A 13,737-nucleotide genomic window follows, 5' to 3' on the forward strand; every position below is an offset into this window, starting at 1 on the left:
CTTCTAAGTAAGAGATCATTTGCATTAATTTGCAAGATATCACAAAATTCCCCTACTCAAAATTATTTCTCAAAATTAAGTACTGAAATTCCATCATTGCCAATCAATTTATTTATGCATAAATAATGATTCTTTTTTGGCCAAAGCCACCGCAAGATTTACAAAACAAAGAGTTGATATGTTACAGTCTGTGGTAGAATAATGGTCCCTCTAAAGATGCTCACACCCTAATTCCTAAAACATGAATATTACTTCAGAGGCAAAATTAAACTTTGTGGGTATGATTAAGTTCAGGATTTTGAAATAGGTAGATTTCCTGGATTATCTGTGTTTAGGCCCTAAACCTAATCACAAGTGTCCTTAGAAGAGAGAGGCAGAAGGAATTTTGACACTACAAAAGAGGGGAAGGCAATATGATCACAAAAGCAAAGATTAAAGTGATGAGGCCTCAAATCAAGGGATGCTGGCAGCCACCAAAAGCTGAGAGGCAAGGAATGTATTGTTCCCTATAACCTCCAGAGGTAGTATGGCCCCACTGACACTTGATTTTGGCTCAATGATACTGATTTTTAAATTTCTGGCATCTAGAATTATGAAGATAAATTTCTATTGTTTTAAGTCACCAAATTTGCGGCAGTTTGTTACATCAGCCAAAAGAAACTAATACATAATTTGAAAATAAGTTATAAATTCCAACAGTAATTGCTTCTTTGCTTTGAGGTAAGTTTTGAGTGTAGAAATAGAGAAAATCTTATAATTCATATTTGCATATTCCTCTTTAGCTAGATTTTTTACTACAGATTTTTTGGAGGTCATTTTCATTCATTTCCTTTTATTTAAAACAAGTTGTAATATTATAATCAAACTACATTTTAAATTTTTATGTCCTAATTTTCTTTAAAACTGGTAATATTTGCATTATGTTTTTCATATTCATCATTCTTAGTAACTGCATAAAAGTTCATAGAAGAGGGACTTGACTAGAGGTATCTGGTATTTGCCTCCTTCACAAAGAAGAACCAAAATAGTGGGCAGATTATCACACTTCTAATAGATCATCTAAGACAGAACACTGGAATTCAACAGAGAAGTGACAGAAAACACCAAAAGCAAGGAAGGAGGGAAATGAGGCAGCCTATTTAATTAGGATAGAATGGGAATCTGGAAAGGATCCCCAGTGTGGGGAAAGGGTAAGTAAGATATCCCTAGCAATCTACATTTCCACAATAGACTCCTGTAGTTGGAGCCATGGGAAAGTGCCTCAACCCTCGCAGGTCCTGAAACTAACATAGTGAGATGCCTGGAGGCCACACAACAGCATTGCTTCAGAGAGAGAGAGCTCATGCTGGTTCCCCAAGTCCTAAGCAGCTACAGCATGGCACCATTTTGAGGGCCCAGTCCCCACAAGACTACATCCTGCCCTGGGGTCCAACAGCCCCTACATCTACAAATCCATGGAGCTACATTGACATCTCCCACTTGCAGCTACCACTGTGGCTTGCTGCTGCCACCAGGGCTAAAGTGCAAGCTGTTAGTTGTGACCCCACTGCTCCCACCAGCAAAACTATGTACATTTTCAAGCACCCCAAGGACAGACTCTGCCACTGTTGCTGGCAGTTGCCACCAAGGCCAAAGCATGAGCCATTGGCAGTGACTCCACCACCCCCAACAGAGGAACTGTCACACATTTGCTAATGCCCTGAGGACAAGCTACTCCACCTGCAGCCACCATCTGGGGCTAAAGTGTACACTCCCCAGCTGCCTGACTATGGTTTCTGCCAATGAGAGCAACCCTGCCCTCCCCAGTAGCAGGGCCACAGCACAGCCACTGATCCTTCCCCCAACTCAACCTTTTCACCAGGGACCTGGGGATTACCCCATATCTGCCTACCACAGCCAGCATCTGCATGCACCATAGGGGACCTGAGGTCAAGTTGGCCCAGCCCAGCTCCTTATCCAGTGCCTAAGCATGCCATCTGGGGGCCTGGAGATTGCCCAGCACAGCACACCACCATTGGCACCTGAGCACTCCTTCCAGAGGCCTGAGGTTGGGCCCACCCAATCTGCCACTATCATCACAGCTGGTGCCCCCCCCCACACACAAAGTTCCACCTGGTATCCCCATCCCCAGCAAAATTTCACCACAACTAACAACTCCATCCTAATCCACTGAGGAAATCACAGACATTACTGACCCAACCAACACCATAAATACATCTTCATGAAAAAGTCCTTATCTACAAAAGCTAATTCAAAAAATTGGATGAAGCAACTATTATGCCAGATATGCAGACATCAGTAATATAAAGACACACACACAAAAAAGAACAGTCAAGAAAAGATCACATCTCCAAAAGAACAAAAGAACACAATAATTCTCCAGTAAGAGTCTAGTGAAAAATAAATTATGAAATGCCAGAGAAAGAATTCAAAATAATGATACTAAAGAAGCTCAGTGAGATACAAGAAAATACAGATAAACAATACAAAGAAATTAGGAAAATAATTCAAGATATAAATGAGAAATTTATTAAAGAGATAGATATCATTACAAAAGAACCAAACAAATCCTAGGAATGAAATAATCCATTGAATGACATAAAAAAATACATTTGAGAGCTTCACCAAGAGTATGTCATGTAGAAGAAAGAATTTCTGAACTTAAAAACAGGCCTTTTTTTTTTTTTTTTTTTTTTTTTTTGAGACGGAGTCTCACTCTGCCACCCAGGCTGGAGTGCAGTGGTGCGATCTTGGCTCACTGCAAGCTCTGCCTCCCGGGTTCACACCATTCTCCTGCCTCAGCTTCCCGAGTAGCTGGGACTACAGGTGCTCGCCACCACGCCCGGCTAATTTTTTGTATTTTTAGTAGAGACGGGGTTTCACTGTATTAGCCACGATGGTCTCGATCTCCTGACCTTGTGATCGGCCTGCCTCGGCCTCCCAAAGTGCTGGGATTACAGACGTGAGCCACTGCACTTGGCCAAAAACAGGCTTTTTGAAATAACCAATCAAACAAAAATTTTGAAAAGAAAAACAAAGTCTACGTTACATATGGCACACCATAAAGTGATCAAATATTTGAATTTCCAGTGTCCCAGGAGGCAAATAGAAAACAAAAAGGATAGAAAACATATTGAATGAAATAATAACTGAAACCTTCCCAAGTCCAGCAAGAGATTTAGACATCCAAGTACAGGAAGCTCAGAGATCCTCAAATAGATGCAATTCAAAAAAGTCTTCTCCATTGCATATTATAGTATAACTGGCAAAGTCAATAACAGAGAAAATTCTAAACACAGCTAGAGAAAAGCATCTAGTCACTTAAGAGGAAACCTCTAGCAGACTAACAGCAGGTTTCTTAGTAGAAACATTATAGGAGAGAATGAGATAATATATTCAAAATGCTGAAAGAAAAAAACTGTCGCATGTTATATCCAGAAAAGTTATCCTTCATTAATGAAGGAGAAATAAAGTCTTTCTCAGAAAAGCAAAAGCTGAGAAAATTTGTTATCACTAGACCAGCCCTACAAAAAATGCTTAAAATCCTACACTTGGAAACAAGAGGATGATATCTACCATCATGAAAACATACAAAAGTATAAAACCCACTGGTAGAGCAAACACATAAATAAGAAAGAGAAAAGACTAACATGTTACCACTATAGAAAACTACCAAACCACAATGATAAAAATAAAAGAGAGAGAAAGAAACAAGGCTATACCAAAAAAGAAAACAAAAAAAGAATTAATAAATTGACAAAAATAAGTCCTCACATCATAACATAACCTTGAATGTAAATAGATTAAACTTTCCATTTAAAAGATACAGACAAGCCAAATGGATTAAAAGAAAATGATCAAACACTATGTGGCTGATATGGTTTGGATCTGTGTCCCCACCCAAATCTCATGTTCAATTATAATCCCCAGTGTTGGAGGTGGGGCCTGGTGGGAGGTGACTGAATCACAGGGGTAGTTTCTCACGGTTTAAAATCATCCCCCTGGTGCTGTCCTCTTGATAAGAGTTCTTACAACATCTGCTTGTTTAAAAGTATGTAGCACCGGCCAGGCGTGGTGGCTTATGACCGTAATCCCAGCACTTTCGGGGGCTGAAGTGGGTGGATAACCTGAGGTCAGGAGTTCGAGATCAGCCTGGGCAACATGGCAAAACCCCATCTCTACTAAAAATACAAAATTTAGCCAGGCGTGATGGTGTGCACTTGTAATCCCATCTACTCATGAAGCTGAGGCAGGAGAATCACTTGAACCGGGGAGGTGGAAGTTAAAGAGTGGGCCAAGATGGCACCACTGCACTCCAACCTGGGTGACAGAGTGAGACTCCATCTCAAAAAAAAAAAAAAAATGGAGCATCTCCCCCCTCTCTCTCTTCCTCCTGCTCTGGCCATGTGAAGTACTGGCTCCCTGTTTGTCTTCCACTATGACTGTAAGTTTCCTGAGGCATCTCCAGAAGCCAAGCAGAAGCTGCCATGTTTCCTTTACAGCCTGTGGAACCATGGACCAATTAAACCTCTTTTCTTTACAGCAATGCGAGAACACACTAATACAGTGGCTTACAAGAAACTCACTTTATCTATAAAGACACATATAGTCTGAAAGTAAAGGCATAGAAAAACAGATTCCCTGAAAATGAAAACCAAATGTGAGCAGGAGTAGCTACACTTAGATAAAACAGACGTTGGTTTAAAATAATAAAAAGAGACAAAGAAAGTCATTATATAATGATAAAGTGATCAATTCAGTAAGAGGATATAACTATTCTAAACATATATGCACCCAACACAGAAGCATTCAGATACATGAACCAAATAATATTAAACATAAAGGGAGAAATAAACTGTAATACAGTAACAGTTGGATACATCAACATCCTACTCTCAACATAGACAGGTCATGTAGATAGAAAATTAAGAAAGAAACATTGGATTTAAACTGCATGTTAGACCAAATGGACTAAACAGACTTTTACAGGACACTTCATCCTATAGCTACAGAATACTCATTTTTTTCTCATCAGTACATGGAACATTCTCCAGGACAGACCATTTGTTAGGACACAAAAGAAGTCCCAACATATTTTAAAAACCTGAAGTCATATCAAGTCTCTTCTCAGACCAAAAAAAAGATAAAACTAGAAGATAATAACAAGAGGAACTTTTGAAACTACAAATACATAGAAATTAAACATTCTCCTGAATGACCATTGGATCAAGGAAGAAATTAAGGAGAAATAAAAAAAGTTCTTGAAAAAATGCAAACCAAAACGCAACACACCAAAGCCTGTCGGATACAGCAAAAGCAGTGCTAAGAGGGAAATTTATGGCAATAAACAGCTACATCAAAAAAAAAAAGAAAGATTTCAAACAATCTAACAAAGCACCTCAAGGGACTACAAAAGCAAGAAAAAAATCCCAAAATTAGTAGAAGGAAAGAAATAATATCAGAGCAGAAATAAATGAAATACACACATAAAAGATAATACGAAGGATCGACAAAAAGTTGGTTTTTCAAAAAGATAAGCAAAAGCAATGAACTGTTAGCTAGAATCATCAAGAAAAAAAGAGAGAAGACCCAAATAAACCCAGAAATGAAAATGGAGACATTACAACTAATACCACAGAAAACAAAAGCTCATCAGAGACTATTATGAATAACTATACATTCGCAAACTGGAAAACCTAGAGGGAATGGGTAAATTTCTGGACACATACAACCTACCAAGATTTAATCAGGAAGAAACAGAAGACCTGAACAAACCAATAAGAAGTAATGAGATTCAATCAGTAACAAAAAGTCTTCCGCAAAGAAAAGTCCAGACCTGATGGCTTCACTGCCAAATTCTACCAAACTTACAAAGAAGAATTTACCAGCTTTCTTCAAACTATTCTAAACTATTCCCCATAAAAAATAAAGACTATGGAACTCTCTCTAGCTCGTTCTATAAGGCCAGTGTTACCTTAATACCAAAACCAGACAAGGATGCAACAACAAAAAGAAAACTACAAGCCAATATCCTTGATGAATTTAGATGTAAAATTTTTCAACAAAATACTAGCAAACTGAATCCAACAGTACATTAAAAAGATAACACACCACAATCAAGTGGGATTTATCTCAGGGATTCAAGGATGGTTCAACATGCACAAATCAATAAATTTGATACAACACATCAAGAGAATGAAGTACAAAAACTGTAAGATTATCTCAATAGACACAGAAAAAGCATTTGATAAAATTTAACATTTCTTCATGATAAAAACTATCAACAAACTAGATACTGAGAGAACATACCTCAGCATAATAAAGGCAACATATGACAAACCCACAGCTAACATACTGAATGGGGAAAAGCTGAAAACATTACCTCTAAGAACTGGAGCAAGACAAGGATACCCCACTCTCACCATTCTTATTCAACATAGTACTGGAAGTCCTAGCCAGAGCAATCAGGCAAAAGAAAAAAATAAAAGGCACCCAAATTGGAAAAGATGATGTCAAACTGTCCCTCTTTGCAGATAATATAATCTTATAGCTATAAAAAAAAACTACGGATTTCATGAAAACAAACCTCTGAGATAATCAATAAATTTACAGGACACAAAATTAACATACAATAATTGGTAGTATTTCTATATACCAAACGTGAACTAGCTGAGAAAGAAATCGAGGCTCATTTATAATAGCTACAAAGTAATAAAATAAAATACCTAGCAATAGATTTAACCAAAGTGAAAGACTTCTACAAGGAAAACAACAATACACTGATGAAAGAAAATGAAGGGGACACAAACAAATGGAAAGACATTCCATGTTCAGGGATCAGAAGAACTAATATCATTAAAATTACCATACAGCCAAAAGCAATCTACAGATTCAGTACAATCCCTATCAAAGTGCCAATGTCATTTTTTACAGAAATAGAAAAAAAATTCTAAAATTCGTATGGAAACAAAAAAGACTCCAAATAACCAAAGCAATCCTGAGCAAAAGAACAAAGCTGGAGGCATCATGCTACCTGACTTCAAAATATATTACAAGGCTACAGTGACAAAAATAACATGGAATTGGTACAAAAACAGACAAATGTACCAATGAAGCAGAAATGAGAACCTAAAAATTAATCCACATATTTACAGCCAACAGATTTTTGACAAAGATGCTAAGAACAAACATTGGTGAAAAGACACCCTATTCAATAATCAGTTTTGGGAAAATTGGATCTCCATATGCAGAAGAATGAAATTAGACACCTATCTCTCACCATATACAAAAATCAACTCAAGATGAATTGAAAACTTAAACCTAAGACCCGAAACTATAAAACTAGAAGAAAACAAAAAGCACTTCAAAACTTTGTTCTGCCTATGGATATTATGGCTAAAACCCCAAAAGCACAGGTAGCAAAGTCAAAAATACACAAATAGACTATATTAAACTAAAAAGCTTCTGCACAGCAAAGTAAACAATCAACAAAGTGAAAAGACTATCTGTTGAATGGGAGAAAATATTTGCAAACTATTTGTCTGACAAGGGGCTGATATCCAGAATATACAAGGAACTTAGACAATTCAACAGTAAAAAGACAAATAATTCCATGAAAAAGTGGGCAAAGAATGTGAATAGACTTTAAAAAAAAAAGACATACAGATGGCCAACAGGCATTTGAAAAAATACTCAACATCACTAATCATCAGAGAAATGCAAATCAAAACTACAATGAGATATCATCTCACCCCAGTTAGAATGGTTATTATTAAAAAGACAAAAAATAACAGATGCTGGCAAGGATGTGGAGAAAAGAAACTCTTATACACTGTTGGTGGGAATGTAAATTAGTACAGCCATTAGGGAAAACAGTATGGAGATTTCTCAAAAAAGCTAAAAATAGAACTACCATACAATCTAGCCATCCCACTACTGGGCATTTATCCAAAGGAAAAGAAATCAGTATATCAAAAGGATACCTACACTCCTGTCTTCATTGCAGCATTATTCACAGTAGCAAGCTATGGAATCAACCTAAGCTTCCATCAGTGGACAAATCGACAAAGAAAATGTGGAGTATATATAAAATGGAATATTATTTAGCCATAAAAAATGAAATCATGTCATTTGCAGCAACATAGATGAAACTAGAGGTCATTATGATAAGTGGAATAAGCCAGGAACAGAAAGACAAATATCACACATTCTCACTCATATGTGAGAGCTAAAAATGTTGATTTCATGAAGGTAGAGAGCAGAATGATACCAGAGACTGGAAAAGGTGTGTGGTTGGGGATTGTGGGGGATGAACAGAGCTTTCTTAATGGATACAAACATATAGTTAGAAGGAATAAGTTCTAATGTTTGATAGCAGAGTAGGGTAACTATAGTTAGCAACAATGTATTGTGCATTTGAAAATAGCTAGAAGAAAAGACTTGAAAAGTTCCCAACACATAGAAACGGTAAATACTCAATGGGACACTCCAAACACTCTGACTTGACCATTACACATTCATGCTTGTAATAAAATCACATGTACTTCATAAATATGTACAAATATTACGTAGCAATAAAAATTAGCTTATACAAAATACCATAGATTGCTTAACTAAATCCTTATTATTAAATATGTTTCTTCTAATTTTTAAAATTATATAAAATATTTAATGAATATATTTGTTCATAAAGCATTTTCCTCTTTCAATATGTAGGATTACTACCTTAGGCTAGACATTTAGAAAGGTTATTGCTGGCCAGGCATGGTGGCTCGCACCTGTAATCCCAGCATTTTGGGAGGCCAAGGTGGGCAGATTGCCTGAGCTCAGGTGTTCAAGACCAGCAGGGGCAATATAGTGAAACCCCATCTCTACAAAAAAATACAAAAACCAGCCAGGCATTGTGGCTTGCCTGTATTCCCAGCTACTCGTGGGTGCTGAGGTGGGAGGATGACTTGAGCCCAGGAGGTCAAGGCTGAAATGAGCCAAGATTGTGCCACTGCACTCCACCCTGGGTGACAGAGCAAGACCCTGTTTCCTAAAAAAACCAAACCGTAAGAAATGTAATTGCTAAGTCAAAGAATATTAGCACTTAAAGTTATTGATGTATATTGCCATATTGTTCTCTAAAGGAGTGGTGCTAATTAGAATTCTTTTTCTGTAAAAGAAGTCAGTAGGCCAATACCTACAGATTTGACCATAATGTTTAAAATTACTTAACTCTGACTCGGGAAGTGATAAAAATAGAAAGAAGTTCTCTAAAAGTTATGTGGATATCCACGCCAATTGTAGGTGACTTACCTATTCTCACACGAATCTGAAGACTTAATGTGACCTCAGACCTGTCTGGATTAGGTGCTTCTGTACATTGGATGGTTTTAACTTGCACCACTTATGTCTTAACCAACAACTGATTAATTTCTGTTCCCCTTACTACACTATAAGTTCTGCAAGGACAGAGATCCTGACCATCTTGCACATGGTTATATCCACAAAGTCTAGCACAATATCTGAAACATAATAAATACATAATAGATAAGAAGATATTGAAATAAAGTTTCTCTTTTTATTGATATGTAATATTTGTACATCTTTTTTATTGATACACAATATTTGTACATATTTATGGGGTAAATGTGATATTTTGTTCCACGCATAGAATGTGTAATGATCAAGTATGGCATTTAGGATATACATTACCTCAAGTGTTTATCATTTCTATGTGTTGATAACATTTCAAGTCTTCCTTTTAGCTGTTTTGAAATATACAACACCTTTTTGCTAACGATAGAAACCCTACAGTGCTATAGAATGTTAGAACTTATTCCTTCCATCTAACTCTACAAGTGCCATTAACCGAATTTCTTCATCCTCCCAGTCCCCCCTCAACACACACACACACACACACACACACACACACACACACACACACACACACACTTCTCAGCCTCTGGTATCTATCATTCTACTCCCTACCTCCAGGAGATCAACTCTTTTGGCTCCCATATATGGATAAGAATATGCAATGTCTGTCTTTCTGTGCCTGGTTTATATGTACATGTACATGTAGGGACTTGATTATGCCTGTATTTTAAAAGATCAAAAAGAATAATTTACTTTCAAATACAGAGATAGGAATTCTAATTTTAGAGCCTCCAAACTCTGAACTACATAACTGTGCCCATTAACCTCTACTCTCCTATTAATATAAGAAATTTGGAGAGGGAGGAACTTCAAGAAGGCTGACTAGAAGCATCTGGGATTCACCTCCTCCACAAAGAATAACTAAAACAGCAAGTACATCATCACACTTCGAATAGATCATCTAAGAGAGAACATGAAACTCAACAAGAAACAAGGCAAGAAAGGAGCAGGAAGTGAGGAAGCCTGCTTGCACTCTGCAAGTTACTGTGGAGGAACACCTATCTCTCAAGGGCCTAAATGCCAAATTACCTTCCAAATTAAATCATAATGAAAGTATTAAAATCAGGTAGGTATTTACTAGTTGCATAAATCTTGCATTTCTGAACAAACCTTTAAATACAGTGAAATACTGAGCCAGTACATGCCCAGGGAATGTCCCATGCATCTTATCTATGTTTTACTTCTCATTACAGTGACCAAGGGTGAGTAGGGAACACTTTCACTTACCAGCCTTCAGGTCTAGATGCTGTTTCTCTTGGATCTGAGAGGAATTATGGTTAATTTTTCACACTTATCATTTCTCAGTGAGGGAAATGAGGTCCAAGACTTGTCCAGCAAGTTAAAGGAAAAGCTTTACAGATGCCTACAGCCATACAAACCACATGGAAAAATAACCCATGTTTAGACATAAAGAGCCTTAAATGCCTAGAAAGTGACCTAGTTTGAACAGTAATTTTAATAGTTCAGTTCAAGTGTGACTGTCATAAAAGAAGTCACCCAATAAATATTCGTTGAGTAAAACTGTTAAAATCAGGATGTGAGATGATCTTCTCTCTGTTCTTTTACAGCAAAATTGGGACATTTTCTCTGACAGGCAAGAAGCAATAGCAATTTCCCAAAGTTTCTGAGCCTCTCAAAAGGGTCATTTATATTTTCCTCTAACACTGTACTTTATACAAAGAAAACTCTTAATAAACACACATGCAAACAATCCTATATTTGTCACAGCTTGATATTGTGGACATCATAAAATTCAGTGTATAAGAAATGGTATCTATTTCTACTAGGCTGTAATCTACTAGAGTAGACTATAGGACTTTGTCCACTTTGTTTCAGTACATCCCCAGTGCCTAGCACAGCATCTGGCATATAACTCACACCAAATACATTTTGTAAAATGCAGAACAATACTAACTGCAGATCTATGTAGCCATGGCACCTTCCCTGGGCCTCCGGCTTCACTCAGTGGGCAATGAGTCCATGAAACCAAAGGGAGTGCCCATCTGACACCTGTGTGCCTTCTTTTCACTTCTAGACCATTCTCTGAGGCCTCAGACTTCTTTGGCCAAATAGCTCCATACTTGTTTTTAGAGACTGGAATACTAGTATACCAGTAGTATATCATGCTACTAGTGTACAACTCCTAGTACTGAAAGGTAGACAAGAGATAGCTCTGTCAGGCATGAAAGGGCAAATATTGGACATGGGGGATGGTGTGGCTGTGAATTTGGAAGCCCATTGTGGTGTTGGATAGAGTTGTGGCTGTGCAGAAATGGGGGTGGCCCATGGGCTTCCATTTTTGTTTTTTTCTCAACCCTGCAAATTTTAAGAGCAATCTTATTTAAATAAATAGATGGATCAATAAATGAATGAAAAGAATGCCTTTGACATAAACAAATAAAATATGCCAGTGAAAGAGAAATTAAGAGGTTTCCCCAAAGATTCTGATAATGATAAACTCTGTAAAACTGGATAGGGGCCTCTCCTAGAAGAACTAAAAACAGAACTACCATTTGACCCAGAAACCCCGCTACTGTGTATCTGCCCAAAGGAAGAGAAATCACTATATCAAAAAGACACCTGCACTCATATGTTTATCACAGCACTGTTCACAATAGCAAAGTCATGGAATTAACTTAATTGTCAACAGATGATAATGTGGTATATATACACCACGAACACAACATAGCCATAAAGAAATAAAATTATGTCTTTTGCAGCAACATGGATGGAGCTGGAGGTCATTAACCTAAGTGAAATAACTAAGAAACAGAAAATCAAATACCACATGTTCTTACTTATAAGTGGGAGCTAAACAATGGGTACCATGGGCCCACAGAGGGAAAGAATAGACACTGGGGACTCCAAAAGCGGAGAGGGTGGAAAGAGAGCGAGGGTTGAAAAATTACCTGTTGGGTACAATGTTCACCATTTGAGTGACGGGCACACTAGAACCCCAAATCTCACCACTATGCAATATATTCATATAACAAACCTGCACATGTACCCCATGAATTAAAATAAATTTTAAAAAGAATACCTACTTCATAGAACTGCTATAAAGATTAAACAAATTATTATTTGTAAAGAAATAGAATGGTATCTGGCTCACAGTCAGCACTCTGGAAGGGCTGACTTCCAGAGTTAAATGTGATGTTATTGTTAAATAACATAAATGGTGTGTGATTATTCTTATTATATGCCAATTTATATTTAATGTCAAAAGCAGGCATAGTTTCTAAGTGTTAGTCAATTTAAATTTTAAGGGCTGTTCACCAAACTAACTACAAAGCCAGTAGATTTCAACCATCTCAAAATATTTCTAGTGTGTTGGCACTATTGGTTACTGTAATATTAATTCAATAGGAGTTTAGTAAGTCAGCAGGTGGAAAGGCTGTGTTTTAACTTTGTCTTCCCTAGCTAATAAAGATCTGTTCAACGTTTCAGTCATTTAAAATCTATGCTAAAGTTATAGAATAATAAGAAAGAACCTAATATCCATCTGGGCTGGAATGCTGCATGGATACCACACGCTGGGAACACCAAAGCAGCTGAGGCATAGGAGCCAAAAAGAGCCACCCAGAAGCAAAGATAAAGGGATTGGATAAGCCATAAAAACAATCATACTACTGTGAAAAAAGGCTTTCAACCATCTTTTAGAGTGAAAATGTAATTGCTTATGCCTATTTTTATTTAAATAAATTTATTTTTTCCTTGAGATAGCTAACCAAAATTCTTTATTTCAAATGGACATAAATTACATGTCTAAAAACTCATGCATGTTAAAGGTACACTAGAGGCAGCGCAAAGAATTTTTATGTTTCAGGTCTTACAAATAGTTTCTGACTATTGTCCCGCAAATTAGTATTGCTGTTGTTTTTCTTAAAGCACCTCTTGAGAAGACGCTTCTCCACAACTTCTTCCAAGGTGAGTTAAAGTTACAAGCTACTGAACAAAAACCTTCCAATTTAACATTATAGCTTCAATGGATCTGTGAATATATTATCAACAGTGTCAGCAGCACAATGAAATTAAGTTAGTATACAGTATCTACCAAAACTTTCATAACATTGCTTCCTTTTTCATACAACTCAGACTGATTTGAAAGATAAGCATTTGTTTCAGAATTAATAGCAACACTCTTTTGTCTCATTTTATGTAGCATTAAAGACCAAAGGAGCCTTAGGAATTAATTGCAGGCTTCTAATAAACACAATGATGTAATGACGTATTTAACATTACTGTGTTTTGTTTGATTCCAAATAAATTGCAGATTTTTTCCTGGTGTGATACTAAAACAATTACCATTTGCAA

At 36.9% G+C, this 13,737-nt stretch overlaps 1 protein-coding gene across 1 annotated transcript in view; it reads right to left on the reverse strand.

Annotated features, from left to right (window-relative positions):
- DCDC1 (doublecortin domain containing 1) overlaps positions 1–13,737 on the reverse strand; it is a 401,001-nt gene that overhangs the window by 14,676 nt on the left and 372,588 nt on the right. The gene's annotated exons all lie outside the window — the stretch shown is intronic.

This window comes from Gorilla gorilla, chromosome 9 (genome assembly GCF_029281585.2).
Source record: "Gorilla gorilla gorilla isolate KB3781 chromosome 9, NHGRI_mGorGor1-v2.1_pri, whole genome shotgun sequence".
Taxonomy (NCBI): domain Eukaryota; kingdom Metazoa; phylum Chordata; class Mammalia; order Primates; family Hominidae; genus Gorilla; species Gorilla gorilla.